General features: G+C 36.4%; 1 pseudogene; it reads right to left on the bottom strand.

The window, feature by feature from the left end:
* The window catches only part of LOC124964149 (ADP/ATP translocase 2-like), a 72,931-nt pseudogene extending 62,691 nt beyond the window's left edge, over positions 1-10,240 (bottom strand).
* Positions 10,241-14,711: the final 4,471 nt, after the last annotated feature.

The raw sequence follows: 14,711 nt of genomic DNA, 5'->3' as shown, positions 1-14,711 counted from the left end.
TTCACTAAGATATAATGGATTGGCACAGGAATATATGATTCAATAATAATGTAATACTAAAATGAATAATAAAGGCAAAGAAATGTGTGCGCAGAGCATAAATTTACCAAAGGTAGATTTATTTTTCAAAATTGCTTCTTACTCTCTACAAATTTATCAGACACTAAGGCAGTCCTGAATTTATTAGTGAATGTGTGACTTAGTCTGCTCATGATTTAGAATGAAGAAAATGTGTCCTTATAATCCTTCCTTGGTGATGAGGGGTCGACAGGGGAATTGGCTCATTTTGTTACAGGATTCTGTTTCTGTCATGGCATGAATCATGTGTCTATGATCAATGCTAAATTCTCTTTCTTGGTCCTCTCTTTCCCTGTGTTGTAAGAGACACGCTGTAACTCATCATATATACACATGTATCTGTAATGTTGTAAGATTTTGTGACTTAGGAACATGAAACCTAAGAGTCACTGACTCTGTTTCATTCTAACTGTGAGAGGCTCAGACCTTTGACAGTCCTATTTCTCACATCTCCTTCCTTTCTCCTTGATGAATAGGCCTACATTTTTTTCTTTCAGCATCCTTTTTGGCACTGTGCTTTGTGGAGTTGAAATATCCCTATGTGTCCTTCAAAAAATTATTTTCCCAATAATTTCCCATTGAAATTGGTTGGCTCATTAAGTAAGCTTATTGCATTTTTCTCTTTCTCTCTAGGTTTTTTTCAATTTAAGCTATGTACCCTTTCACCATTTGTTTTCCATTTTGATATTTTTGGAATAGCTCCACTCCATTTCCAACTTCATCTGCTTGCTAAATAGGCCTGTCTTTTCTACTTGGAAGGGAAGACTATGAGAAAAAAAAAAAAAAAAAAATCAGTGTAAAATTGTATCCCAGAGAATAAACAGGAGCAACTAATTAAGATAATCAATTGTACTAGAATTTCAATCTTTGAAAAATATAGTGGAGTTTAACTGGCAGTCTACTCACTATGGTCGAGTGGGTAGGTTACCACTTCTTCTCCTTCTCCTGCCAGAATCCATCTATTTTTTGCTATTATCCATGCTTGTAAAAAAGAAAAAAGATTTAGCACATTTAGAAAGAGTACATGATGAAAAATGACTTAGGTACAATAGGTCATATCACTATTGCCTAAAAATGGACCGACCCTTTGTCCTTTTCTCTTCCACTGCTCCTCCTCTCCCTCCCCACGATCTCCAGTACCCACATCTTAGTAAATGGCATTCATCTATCCAGCCAGAATATGTGGACTCCCACTTGGCTTCTCCTACCTTTCCACCCCTCACCTCCCCATCTCTAAGCTCTACACATGCTCATTCTCTGTTACCTTTTGAATTTGTCCTGTTTTCTCCATCCCCATTATTAACATCTAAGTGGGCACCACTGAAGCCAGACTTGAGGACAGGCAGTTTACGTAGAATAAGAAATCTGGTCTAATGGAGGAATGAAGGCCATCTGAGTCTTGGGAAGTTGAAGACCAGCCCTGGGACATTGGAATGTCAGTGTCTCCAGTGCCTTTTTGATCACCAAGTTTACCTGCCTAACTAGCCCTCCCAAAAAAAGCTGCAGGCAGGGAATTGCTAATTAATGCCTCCTGGGCCCTTACCTGCCTGAATCCCACTTTGGCCCTCCCCTTGCCCATCTGCTTCTCACCTTTTTTGCCTTGTCACCAGCAACTCCTGGGCCTAGTCAGGAAGTAGAAAGATAAGGAATGTGTGTATGGGGGGGAAGAACAGAACAAAGAAGACCCTAATCTATAAAAGATGTAGGGTGCGCTCACTTCTTGGGATTCTAGAACATCAGCCATGGCCCCTTCTCCCTCCCGGAGAAGTCTGTGTTACTACTTTTAAATAAAACCTGCATAATATACTTGTCTTGACGTGCTTCTCTGATGTTATACTTCAACACCTAAGGAAACAGAACTCGTCACCAGTAAACAGCAGAATCACTATCATCTTGTGACCGGCTATGGCAGTAACTGCATCCACAGTTGCCCCCTTATTTTCTGATCTGCAACCCTGTATTAAACATAAACCCTGCCACGCTTTTCCAATGCTTACAATCCTTCAGCAGGCTTTTTACTTTCTCTATTGTCACTTGTAGTTTGAGAATAAAAAACAGAAGACAGATTTGTACTTATTCTAGGAATTTGAGGTTAACAGAGTATCTATAAATTGGTGAGTGTTATGGGCCAGGAGAGAACTAAACCCTGTTCAGGAAGAGGATAAGATAGCATAGAATGAGTCAGGAAGCCTAAGTCCAATGTCAAGAGGGAAAAAAGACATCAGTAAGAAATCACCCCAAAGTCCACGCTGATACAAAAGGATGGAGGATTCCAGGAGGAATATCACAGAAAAAGAAAATGGGATGAATGGGTTTTCCAATGCAGAATTCCATGTGAAAAAATATGAGGAAGAATTACTGAGATATTTTTTTGTTTTAGGAAAATAGTAAAATGAGGCAGTTGTTAGTACTAAGAAGGATGACATTATGTTAAAAAGTCAGCACAATTGTACAAACACTGTTATGTTTCAGATCTAAATAATATTGTCTATTCCTGTAACATATACTCTGAATAATGATTTAACCAAGAATTATGTCTCGCCATATTAATAGGATAGAGAATCAGGCATGAGTGAATAGATCCTTACCTACCATACCTCAAATCAATAAATAATGTCCCAAACAGGAAAAATAAAATAAAATTTACATTTTAAATATAGTATATAAAAATATAAACTAAATATGGAACAGAAAACTAAAACATTTAAAATGTTTTTCTTTGTATAATATTGGTTGGGTGGTAAAAAAGAAGACTTTAGGTTTTCACTAAACTTTGTAGCACAATTTGACTTTGAAAAATTATGTTCATATGTAATATATATATAATATATATATATAATATATACACACACACACACACACACACACACACACATATATATCAATGTATATATCCTGGATTGAACCCAGAGGCACTTAATATTGTCTATTCCTGTAACATATACTCTGAATAATGATTTAACCAAGAATTATGTCTCGCCATATTAATAGGATAGAGAATCAGGCATGAGTGAATAGATCCTTACCTACCATACCTCAAATCAATAAATAATGTCCCAAACAGGAAAAATAAAATAAAATTTACATTTTAAATATAGTATATAAAAATATAAACTAAATATGGAACAGAAAACTAAAACATTTAAAATGTTTTTCTTTGTATAATATTGGTTGGGTGGTAAAAAAGAAGACTTTAGGTTTTCACTAAACTTTGTAGCACAATTTGACTTTGAAAAATTATGTTCATATGTAATATATATATAATATATATATATAATATATATACACACACACACACACGCACACACACACACACATATATATCAATGTATATATCCTGGATTGAACCCAGAGGCACTTAATATCTGAGCCACATGCCCAGCCCTTTTTATTTTTTTATTTTGATACAGACCCCTGTTAGGTTACTTAGGACCCAATAAATTGCTGAGGCTGGTTTTGAACTTGAGATCCTCCTACCTCCTGAGTCTTTGAGATTACAGGCATGTATCATGGCATCCAGTCTATGCTCATATATTTTTTAATTCAAATAAATATTTAATGATAGGAATGGTAAAATATATTGCTAAAATATTAACAAATGAAAGCAATATCAGAAAAGTTGTTTTAGAGTAATATATAATTATAATAATGAAAGTTTTATTCAATGAATAAAGGAATATCTACCAAGAATTTATTATAATTTCATACCTGTATTTCTCTACAAACTTTGATTCAGAATTTAGACTGTGAAAGTTCACAAAATTACATAAAGAAATTTGAAAAGAGGAAAAGTTCAGAGAAATGCACATACATAGCTTATGACCCATCAACTCCTGGGAATTTCTCATAGGAAATGGTTGGTACATGGTTACCACTCATAGCATATTTATTGATGTTAACCAAAAACTGGAAAAAGTTAATGCCCATCTATCAACAGGTGAATGACTAAATTAATTGTGGTATGTTCATAAATATAAAGCTACTCACAATAAAAAAAAGAGGTAACAACTGAAAATTTTACATTAATCAACCCTCCAAGTAAAAACAAATAAACAAACAACAAACAAACAAACACAAAAGAACACATACTATGTGATTTTTTTTTTTTTTTTTTGAGATTACAGAATAAACAAAACTACTCTACAGTGATAGAAAGCTGATCATTGGTTTCCCGGAAATGTGGTGGAGATGGGGAAAGAGGGCAGAGATAGCAGAGGTCACAAGGGAGTTTGGGTGATTTACAATTTATAGTTATACACTTTTTGAGATTCATAGAGCTAACTGTGCTATTTCAGTATATATAAAAACTTGACTGGATCCTAGGATGCCCAGATTTCTGTTAGGAAATTTCTAGACGAGATTAATACTGTATTAGATAAAAAAAGGGGATCATCCTCTCCAATGTGGTTGGGTGTCATCCAGTTTGTTGAGGTCTTAAATAGAGCAAAAACATTAACAAGGAACAATTTTCCCTCTGTATGACTGAGCTGAGACATCGGTCTTCTGTTTGTAGGTCTCCTATTTCTCAGGCCTGCAGACTAAACTAGCATCTACACCTTTACACCATTGGCTTTCAAGTGCTCAGGCATTGGAACCACCTCACTGAACTTTCTAGTTCTCCACTTTGCAGAGGGCAGACAGACCTCTCAACCTCCATAAACACATGAGCCAATCCTCATATATGAGCCTCTGTAATCACATGAGTAAATTCATATATATTTACATAAATCCATATATATATTATATATTTAGTATAAGGCAATTTATATATATTTAATAGAAAGCACATTTATACATCTATAACATACGTATATATCTATAAAAATGCCTAATTGTATGTAAATTTTAGTTTAATAAATTTGGCTTTTTAAATTTAAATTTTAAAGGAAATACACAGAGTCTTTCAAAGGACCTCCAGCCTAAGGTCTGAGAACCCATATCATATTCATTGGCAGTGTGAACTGTGACTTTAAAGAAACAGGCTACTTTTAGAAATCCAATGAAAGAAAGGCATACTTGCTCCCATGGGAGATGAGAAGAAGGTGGCAATGGCATAAAACCCACCTCACAGGTCATACTGAAGAGAGAGAAGAAGCATGAGCCAGTCAAAGCCACCAAGCAGTGCATTTTAGCAGCAATAGCAAAATAAAATTTTAATTAGTTTCTGAGGATATTTCTGGAGACTTCATTGAATTCATTATGTTTCATTATAGTAATTAATATGATATACACATGCTCTACCCCATTCTGAAACTGATGTGTTCTGGGGAAAATTAAATGTATACCTATTTTATGGTCTTATAACAGGACATAGAGAAACATACATAAGACTGTATATACTTAACTACTCTTAATCTAAGTTCCTCATCTTAAAAATCAAATACATTAATCTAGTGTTTTCCCAAATCTCTGTTAATTTTATATTCTAAGGCATAGTCACTCCCTCTAAAGACTCTAGGAGGTAATGACACTCACATTTAAAATAATAAAAAGTAATGACACATTTACCACACTAGTACTTGTAAATGTGGAAAATTCAGGTAGTTAATTAGACCCATCATAATAATATAGAATCATATTAATTATTAGCATTATTTATAAAATAATAATATTTCATTAAAGTGAATGGAGACAAGATAATTATACAAATACAGAAACTCAGTATAACTTCCATATGCCAGCAATAGCTGATTAGTAACTATAAAGTGATGAAAATTTAAAGGACTATATTATAAGGAATACAGTAAACATGAATGGCCTTATGATTGCACAGATGGTATGCCTTTGCTCCATGTACAAACAGGGAAACAACATGTATCCCATTTGTTTACAATAAAAAAAAGAAGAAATTTGCAAAATTCACACAGACAGCAACGAACCTTCCAGAGAGCTATAACTCTAAAGAAAAAAAAAGAGATAATTCTGGGTAGAAAGTCTGAACTGTCTGGATCTCACAACTCCTTCCAGCTGTCAACATTTTCTACTGTTCCTCCCTTGAGAGTCTAAACTTTCAGAGTTGTCAGCGCTGCCCAACTCCATTTCTTTTCTTCTCATTTACTCTCCAATTGCCTACAATCTGTTTTGTGCCCTCAAGGAGCCACCAGCATGGTCCTCTTTGATGTTACTAACATGACACGTGTTCCTGAAAGTTAATGACAACTTTGTAGTCATTGTCTTTCCTAATGTCTCAGGAGCATTTGATAATGTCATATGAATTTCCTTTTCTTAAAAAAAAAAAAAAAAACTTTCTTCCTTTATTCTTCTACTTCCAAGATACTACACCCTCTTGTTTTCCTGATCCCCTATTGTTCTGTCTCATTTCTTGACTCCCTATCCTGTTTGCACCTTAAATACCAGGGTTCCTTGGACCCTCTGCCATGTTTACTCTGCATACCTGTGTGAGTGGTCATGTACATGGTTATAACTTAAGACACAAATTTGTATCTTTATCTCATCTCATTCTAATCCAGACTCCAAACCAGCACAGTCATTGTCTATCAGATAGGCAGTCTTGGGTGTGCCACATATATCAAATTATCCATGTACAAAATACTGTATTGTTGTATGTCACACCCACATTTCTTGTTTTCTCTCTCACTGAATGGAATAAACATGTGCTTGATTGCTGTGTGTTGTCATCTCTGATTCCTTTCTCTTCCTTATTTTATATACCAAGTCACTAATTTCTGTCCAATTTTACATCCTAAATATCTTAATTCATCCTTATCGCTCTATTCTTTCCACCACTACTGTAGCACAGGTCAACATTATTTTTTTCCTTCTTTTTTGGGGGGTTGAGGGTACCAGGGATTGAACTCAGGGACACTCAAACTCTGAGTCACATTCCCAGCCCTATTCTGTATTTTATTTAGAGACAGAGACTCACTGAGTTGCTTAGAGCTTCACTTTTGCTGAGGCTGGCTTTGAACTCATGATCCTTCTGCCTCAGCCTCCTGAGCCACTGGGATTACAGGCGTGCACCACTGTACAGACTTTTTTTTTCCTTTTTGATTTATTAGGAAAATTGATAGCCCTGCTGCAGTTTTTTGCAGATACTCCAACCAGACATATCTTTCCTATAAAGCTGATCAAGTCACTTTCTAACTTCAACCTTTCAATGATTCCTCCTGATTCTCAGGGTAAAATTCCTTAACATTTTTTGACCCCTCTCAATTTGGCCTCTGTTCACCTCTGTAGGCTGCTTTAGTCACACAATTATTTTCAACTTCTCAAATGCATCAGGGTCTCTACATACTCTTGGGTTTTCTGGATGCATCTCCTACTACCTTCAACATTCTTCTTCCTCATCTGTTTGCCTGTCTACCATAAGTCTCAGGACTAAACTTAGCTGTCACTCATCTAGAAAGCCTCACTGACCCCAAACCTGGAGTAGATCCTTACCATATCAGCTCCAAGCACCTTGTATCTCTCTTCACATCACTCAGGTTTCACTGGGTTGCATGTACTGTCCTGCCGTTTCCTGTACTAGGCACCATGAATATGAGCACAAGAACTACTTTCATCTGTTACACTGCTGTATCCCCATTGCACCATTTCCGAATATGGTAGGTATTTGATAATTTATGAAATGAAACCATTTAATAATTGTAGAGCTATAATGATGAAGGCTGTAATACTGATACAAGAACAGACAAATCAAAACACAGAATGAAAGCCCCCCCAAAAAAGATCCTTAGGAGATAGAGAACTTAATAGAATTTAATAAAAGCATTCCACTATATACAAGTGAGCTAAAGTAAGAATTTCTTAGTTAGCTTTCAAGATGGGAGTGAGAAAGATTTTCTAAAATTAAAATTTATGGGTATACATCACAAAATTACTCAATTCCATAATGCAAGGCCACTAAACATAAATAGTGTGAATTAAATTAAAAGGCAAAATCTGGGAAATCAATATGTTCACTAAATATGACAGACAAAGGGTTAAAACTTTTTTATAGAGTTTCCTCAGGTTTTTAAGAAAAAGACAATCCCAGATAAATGGGCCAAGGACATAAATAGACTTAAAGGAAGAAATACAAATTAATAATGATCAAAGTAATGTGTTCAACTTCCATGCAATCAAAGAAATTCAAATTTTAAGATGATGCAAAAAATTTTAACCTTCACATTAGGAAAGATTTTTTTTTTGTGATGATTTTCAATGACAAAAATTCTAGGCATGCAAGAGAGTAGTAAGACATTGTTATAAATATAAGAATTGCTACAACTTTCTATTAAGCAGTGTTCAATATGCATCAAGAATTCTTTGCCCTTTGAAGAATCAAGCCTAAAGGAAAAAATCCAAAAGGTAAAAATATAAATATTAATCATAATGTTATTTATAACCAAGTAAAATAGAAAAAAAAGGTTAAACAATAGAAACTGGTTAAATTCTAGCATATCCAAAAAATAGAATAGCTTGCAACCATAGATAGGTTAGTAGATACCAGGCAGCTAAATAGGCCCCAAATTGCATAGAAGTTATGTTATTAGCTTTGCAAAATTATATATGCACAAATAACAAAATATTAGAAGGAAGTAAATTTGTTAGATATTGTGATGTATGATCTGAATTGTCTACTTGGTTGGATTAAGAGATACCTAAGATTGAGAAAGTTCTGGATATGTCAATGAGGGGTTTCTAGGAATGATTGACATGTGGGACAGCAAATTGAGAAGGAAACCCCTTCTACATACAGGCAGTACAGTCCAATAGGTTGGAGGCCTGGATGGAATAAAAAGGTATATAAGTGAAGAAACAGAAGCAGATGCAAACTCAATTCTTCTTCCATGGGTGCTTCAATTGCTGCTCCAATTGCCTGAGGACATCAAACTCCAGTTCCTTCACTCTTCCAAAGTGAATTCAGACTGGCAACTCTCTAGGTAGTTTCCAGGCCTTCATTCTGGAACTGGGGCTGCATCACTGATCCCTTTAGTTCTGAGGCTTCAGCATCTTTAACTGGGCAGCTTCCGATTCCTCCAGCTTGTAGATGGCCATTGTGGGACTATCCAGCTTCTGATCATGTAAGCTAATCTAATGCATCCCTTTTATAATAATACCTACATATATATCCTGTTAGTTCTGTTCTCTAAAACCAATTACTAATACAGATATGCTTCACTGTAGACAAAGAGACTATGAGAGATCATACTTTTTTTTATGTTTCATTATTTGCACATTTTCCTTAATAGTACTACTTTTATAATATTTCAAAACAAAATTAATAAAAATCAACTGTGACAGACTCTAATGAAACTATTGTCCTTACAGAAACAATAAGACTGCTGGAGCCAGGTATTTACTTTTGCATTAAAAAGGTCTTTGAAGTGTAAATGTGGATAAAGACAGAAACATGTCTACGGGATGTCCTACACTGGTTGTTGGCACAGCAAGGGCTCTGGAATGCTGAAGGGGGAGAGAGCGGGTATGCCTGAGGCCCTTGGTGATCCTCAGAGGGCCCCCAAAATCCTAGGACCAGAACCTGAAATCATTGGTAGAGATATAGGTTATAGGAAATATGAGCTTATAACATCTTATAGAATATTAGAGACAAAAATTCAAATGAGCTTGAGATGCAGTTTCTAGGCAGCTATGTTACACAGCTACTTTAAAATAATTACATGGTATTCCAGAAAATTCCAGAAAAGTGCTGATGCCTAGGTACTAAAATAGAAATACTGACTAGAAGGGGTCCTGGAGAAGAGAACTTCAAGGAGAAGATGAGGACAGAGAAAGAACCAAAGAGACTCCATGTTTTAGGGAAACTTAGACAAGCAATGGCCTTCTCCCAGAGCTCTGTATTGCTGCATGCGATACCAGCATTGAAACGAACTGTAAAGCACAAGACGGTAGATTTGTTAGAATTAAGTTCATCATGAGTAACAGAAAACCCAATAGTATGATTTAAATAATTTAGAAGTTTGGTTTTTTTCTAAAGTATAAGCCCAAAGGGCAGGTGGCCTAGGGCTGAGTTGGCTTTCTATGGTATAAGGGATTCAGGTTCCCCCTACCTTGATGCTTCTCCACTCATGGACTCCACTCTCAGGACCACCTCAGGTTCTGGGATAGCTCCTCCAGTGCAGTCACTGGAATTGGGTGTCTCCATGATGGTCCGCATGTAAGAAGGAAGGACCAAAGAATGGCAGCGGAAACTTCTCATTGCTACTACCTGACACTTACACTTACAACCAGCCCACTGGCCAGAACGCAGTCATGGTCACATCTAGGTTCAGGAGAAGCTGGGAAACTAGTGTTCATCCTGGGAAGTCACAGGTCCAGCTCAACATTTAGCTACCATAGAAGATGAGGAAAAGGGAACAAGGAGTAAATAAGATTCTTCCAAAAGATTCAAATAAATGAAGTAAGAGGGGAAGAGTTCCCAGAAGAGGGAACACTGTGCAAAGTCAAAGAGGGTGAAGAACATCAGGTGTTCAGGAAACAGTGAATATCATTCACTGACTGGGAATGGTCGGACCAGCCATGCAGGTTTAGCTTGAGATGCATTATTTGTTGGGGGGATGGGGGGAGGCCCTGAGGAGCCAATGATATAATGACATATTACTTTTCTAGTTTCCTTCCTTTCTGAATTTGGTGTAACTCATATCAGTTACCATTTTCATGGTGCATTTGTGGTTTGTTTTTTAAAGTATTTACTGCTCCAAGTTTGTTCTCATCTCTACAGAATTATTAGAATGACTCAAACATCCATAGGAATGTGAATTTCAGATGGATGGCACACACTTTCCCTATATTTAATAAACCTAAGTTTGCCAGAATTAACTACCCACAACCAGAGACCCAAAAGGGAGCCAAGTCAACTGGTCTTGCTCAGATTGGTAGTTGTTCTCCTTTTTCTACAGTATTGCATCTGGTCATACAAATAAAATAGGCATTCAAAGGTGAGACAATCAAAGTGTCATTATAGCAAACCAGATTATGATGTCTAATCAAGATAGAAAAATAGCATTTTGTGTGAAGCATGATTGTTTCATTTCCTGTAAACTTGATTTGGAACAGGGAAAATCTTTCCCTTAACCCTGTCCTTAACCCTGATTCTAGAAAACAAACATGACAATGTTTATCTGGCCCTTGAGTGGGCCTCAAATATTTTGGACACATGTCTTGTATTTTGCTCCACTTGAATGTCTTAAAGAAAGTGTGGCCAGGGAAGGAATTGGGTGCCCGGGGTCAAGTGTTCTGTGCATAAAATGCAGCATCAAGGTAAATTCATGCTCACCATAAAAGAGAATTGATAGTAGGAATACATTTTTCTGTCTCTGAAGAAACTTCTAGACAGGCTACATCCCAGATGTTTCTTGCAGGATTCAGTACAGAGCTCCTAGAGCCAACCTTTCCTTTGGAGAAAGGCTTCGGCAGAGGAGGACATGGTAAAACAGCTAGAGTCAGTTCCTTGATACATAAAAACTGACCCTTGTATTGATTGCTGACATCTTTATGCCCCCAGTTTAAGAAGCATTGTCTATGGGGAATATAATTACCCCTTCTCATGGTGTGCTCTGGCATTTTCTTAAAGCAAGTGAGCTTGCAGCTTTGTAATCCTGTCTCTGGAAACAACTGATTGAACTCTGACAGCTAGGTCATAAATGAAAGCCCTGCACACCACTTTACAAGTTTCAGATTGAATCACACCCTCACAGTCCTAGAACTTCCTTGGGACAGTGTTTGTTTTAGAGCTCCTGGTCATCCCTTGGTAACTGAAAAGAAGAGGAAATAAGAACCATCTGCTTTTGAACATTCCAGTGATGTGACTTACATGGCCTTCAGTCATTCATGCATCCGTTCACTTTTGCTACATCTTGACTCCCCTGGCCAAGAAACATGCTAAGTTGTCAAAATCATGAGCAGAGCAGTGTGACCAGTATACAACCATTTGATAATTTCTTTTTAATTTTTTATTTTATTTTTAATGGACACATAATAACTGTACATATTTATGGAGTGCAGTTTGATAATTCAGTATGTGTGGGTAAGGTTGTTTCATTAAATAAATAAAGTGTATACTATGATTATATACAATTGCCCCCAACTAAGTCTTTCACATAGGATCATAATATTAAAGAATACAGATGCTAGCAGGAATTAGTTTGGGTTAGCAGGTGATATAACAAGCATTATTATCCATCGGCATGAAAGTGAGGCTACTGACTTTTGATCTGGAGACAAAGGATCCAGGTTTAAGTTAGGATTTGCCCTTTATGTACATGAATATGACTAAACTACTAAACTTTTCTGAGTCCTAGTTTCCTAACCTAAATAAAATAAAGGTGATAATAATAGTAACCAAACATATTTTTATTATATCATGCTCTCAGTATGGTCGTTGGAATTATCAGTGCGTTTTGTTACTTTCTGGGACATGCATGACAATTAATTAATCATATGGGCTCTCAGGTGGTTGGATTCTCCTTCCCAATGGTGGGGAGACATCCTGTGTCTTAGAACACCTGTTGTTAACCTCTAGTGGCTTGAAGAAAAACTCCAGCACTCCACAGAAGACTACCTGAGATCTGGGGCAGCTTGACGTCTGTCCTAAGTGAAGATATAACTCCCAACCTGGACTTTACCTGCTGAGGTACTGAGTCAACCACCTCAGACCACAGTTAAGTTTAGATTTTTGTTGTTGTTGTTTGGTTCTGAGGATTGAACCCAGGGCCTCAAGCATGCCAAGTATGCTCTCTACTACTGAGCTAACCTTCAGCCTTAAGCTGATATTTTGAAAACACATCCAATAAGGCTAAATATGCACAAGTTGATAGAAACTGGCATTTGAGTTGTTAAAAAAAAATGTTTATATCCTTGCCAAATATACTTTCAGTAAAAACATTGCAACAAAAATTTAAAAACCTGACTGTTAGTTAGGGACAGAAGCAGGTGTGCCAAAAGGCGATGTCAAGTTGACCGATATGACTTGAACAGAACACCTTTCCTGGGTAGCTGCAATTGGTGGACTGGTTTTCGTGGACCTCAGCAAATCAGACTATTGGCATCTTTTTGTTAAATCTACCTTTGCTTTCCGGAGAGAAAGCTATTAGGAAAAACCATTTCCCCCTTTTGTTAGTTTGATTCATGCTCCAGGCTCCTCTGAGCCATTAGGGGATGAAAAAGTTCATTAACATGATGCCTTCCTTGCCGGTCTCCTCTCTGCTGGAGAGGAAAGAGCCTATTCCTTCCTCCATTCTAGGAAAGTATATAGGAAAAGACAACACAAACAGGGGTAGGAAAAGCTGTGGAGGCAAAGGTCGTACAATGAGGCCCCATTTAATCACTCCTTTTTTCTCTTTGGAAGCAGTTTTTCAGCAATATGTCTTATTTCCTCTTTCAGGGAATAGGAGAAGGACAGCACCGTTTGACCAGTTGACCCGTCTTCCAGGAACCAGCTTCAAGTTTTTTGGCATTTCTGGGACCCCAGATACATATTTAATAGGGAAAAATAGCAATATACATAACAGCATGACTAATATACTACCATTTAGGTTTTAAAAAAAATCTATGTACACACACATACATACATAAAATAATGAACATAATGCAATCACTATAAATCATGTAACATAATGAATACAATAAACATAATATACTTCTGGAAATATCAATAAGAAATTATTGACCATGGTTTTCTTTGTAGAAAATTTGGGAGGCTAACATACTTTTAGTGTTGTGCCATTTGTATAAATTATCTGGTTAATAAAATATATAATTTTCTGTAGTGTATATTTTATATCAATAAATAGAGGGTAACTGTGAAATAAAATTAATATATTATAATCTGTATAAATTGTAGCCTTGCATTTATTGAAAGGGAAGATGTGACAATATCAGGTGTTAGAGATGAGAATCAAACAGAGACTTTCTCCTTTATGCACTTGGAAACTTTAAAAAAATGAAATTGAAACATTCCTAACAGTCTTTCCTTATGACTCAATGGCATTTAATGCTACATTTATGCCCTCCCTAAAATTGACACCCTTTCGGAAATTCTAGGGTCATAGAAAAGGTGCTCAACTTGGGGTCATGGTCTCTAGTCTGAAGTGTTCATCATTTTCTGAATCTGGTGTTAGTTCTCACCTGATATCTCCCTAGCATGGACGTGGGATCAAAGATACTGCATAGAAAATATTTTTTAAAGAATATGCAGATAAAGGAAATTACTCTCTAAATTGTCTTATAATGAATAATTCAAATGAAAATAATATACATGTACATATGAAAATAATATATATGTACACGTATGCATATATATTTGTATCTGCAGGGTTTTTTCTTCCTGTCTTGTATCTTGAAGTCAGTATTTTAAGAGTAAGCTCAGAAAGGGGAGAAGGCAGAGATTAGAAATCCCACAACAAATGTACTTAGAGTATCAAATGAGTGGACACATTCCATCTGATTGCCTTTCTTGCAGAGGAAGACTAAATAAGCAAGGGGGACTGGACTGCTCCTGTGATTTTTGTGACAAGGGATTATCCTTAAACCTGAAATAAAAAAGGCAGTGGGTGCATTGGCCAAACAGTTAGGGGTGCAGGCTGCCTTTCCATTCTGAAGCAGGAAGGAGGCTGGGCTCCTGCTGCTGTCTGTGTCTTTGACATAGCAGTGAGGAAACCCAACTTAGAAGA

This window comes from Sciurus carolinensis, chromosome 14, assembly GCF_902686445.1.
Source record: "Sciurus carolinensis chromosome 14, mSciCar1.2, whole genome shotgun sequence".
NCBI classification, from domain to species: domain Eukaryota; kingdom Metazoa; phylum Chordata; class Mammalia; order Rodentia; family Sciuridae; genus Sciurus; species Sciurus carolinensis.
The sequence above is the reverse complement of the archived record's forward strand: the minus strand, read 5'-3'. Positions and strand labels throughout refer to the sequence as shown.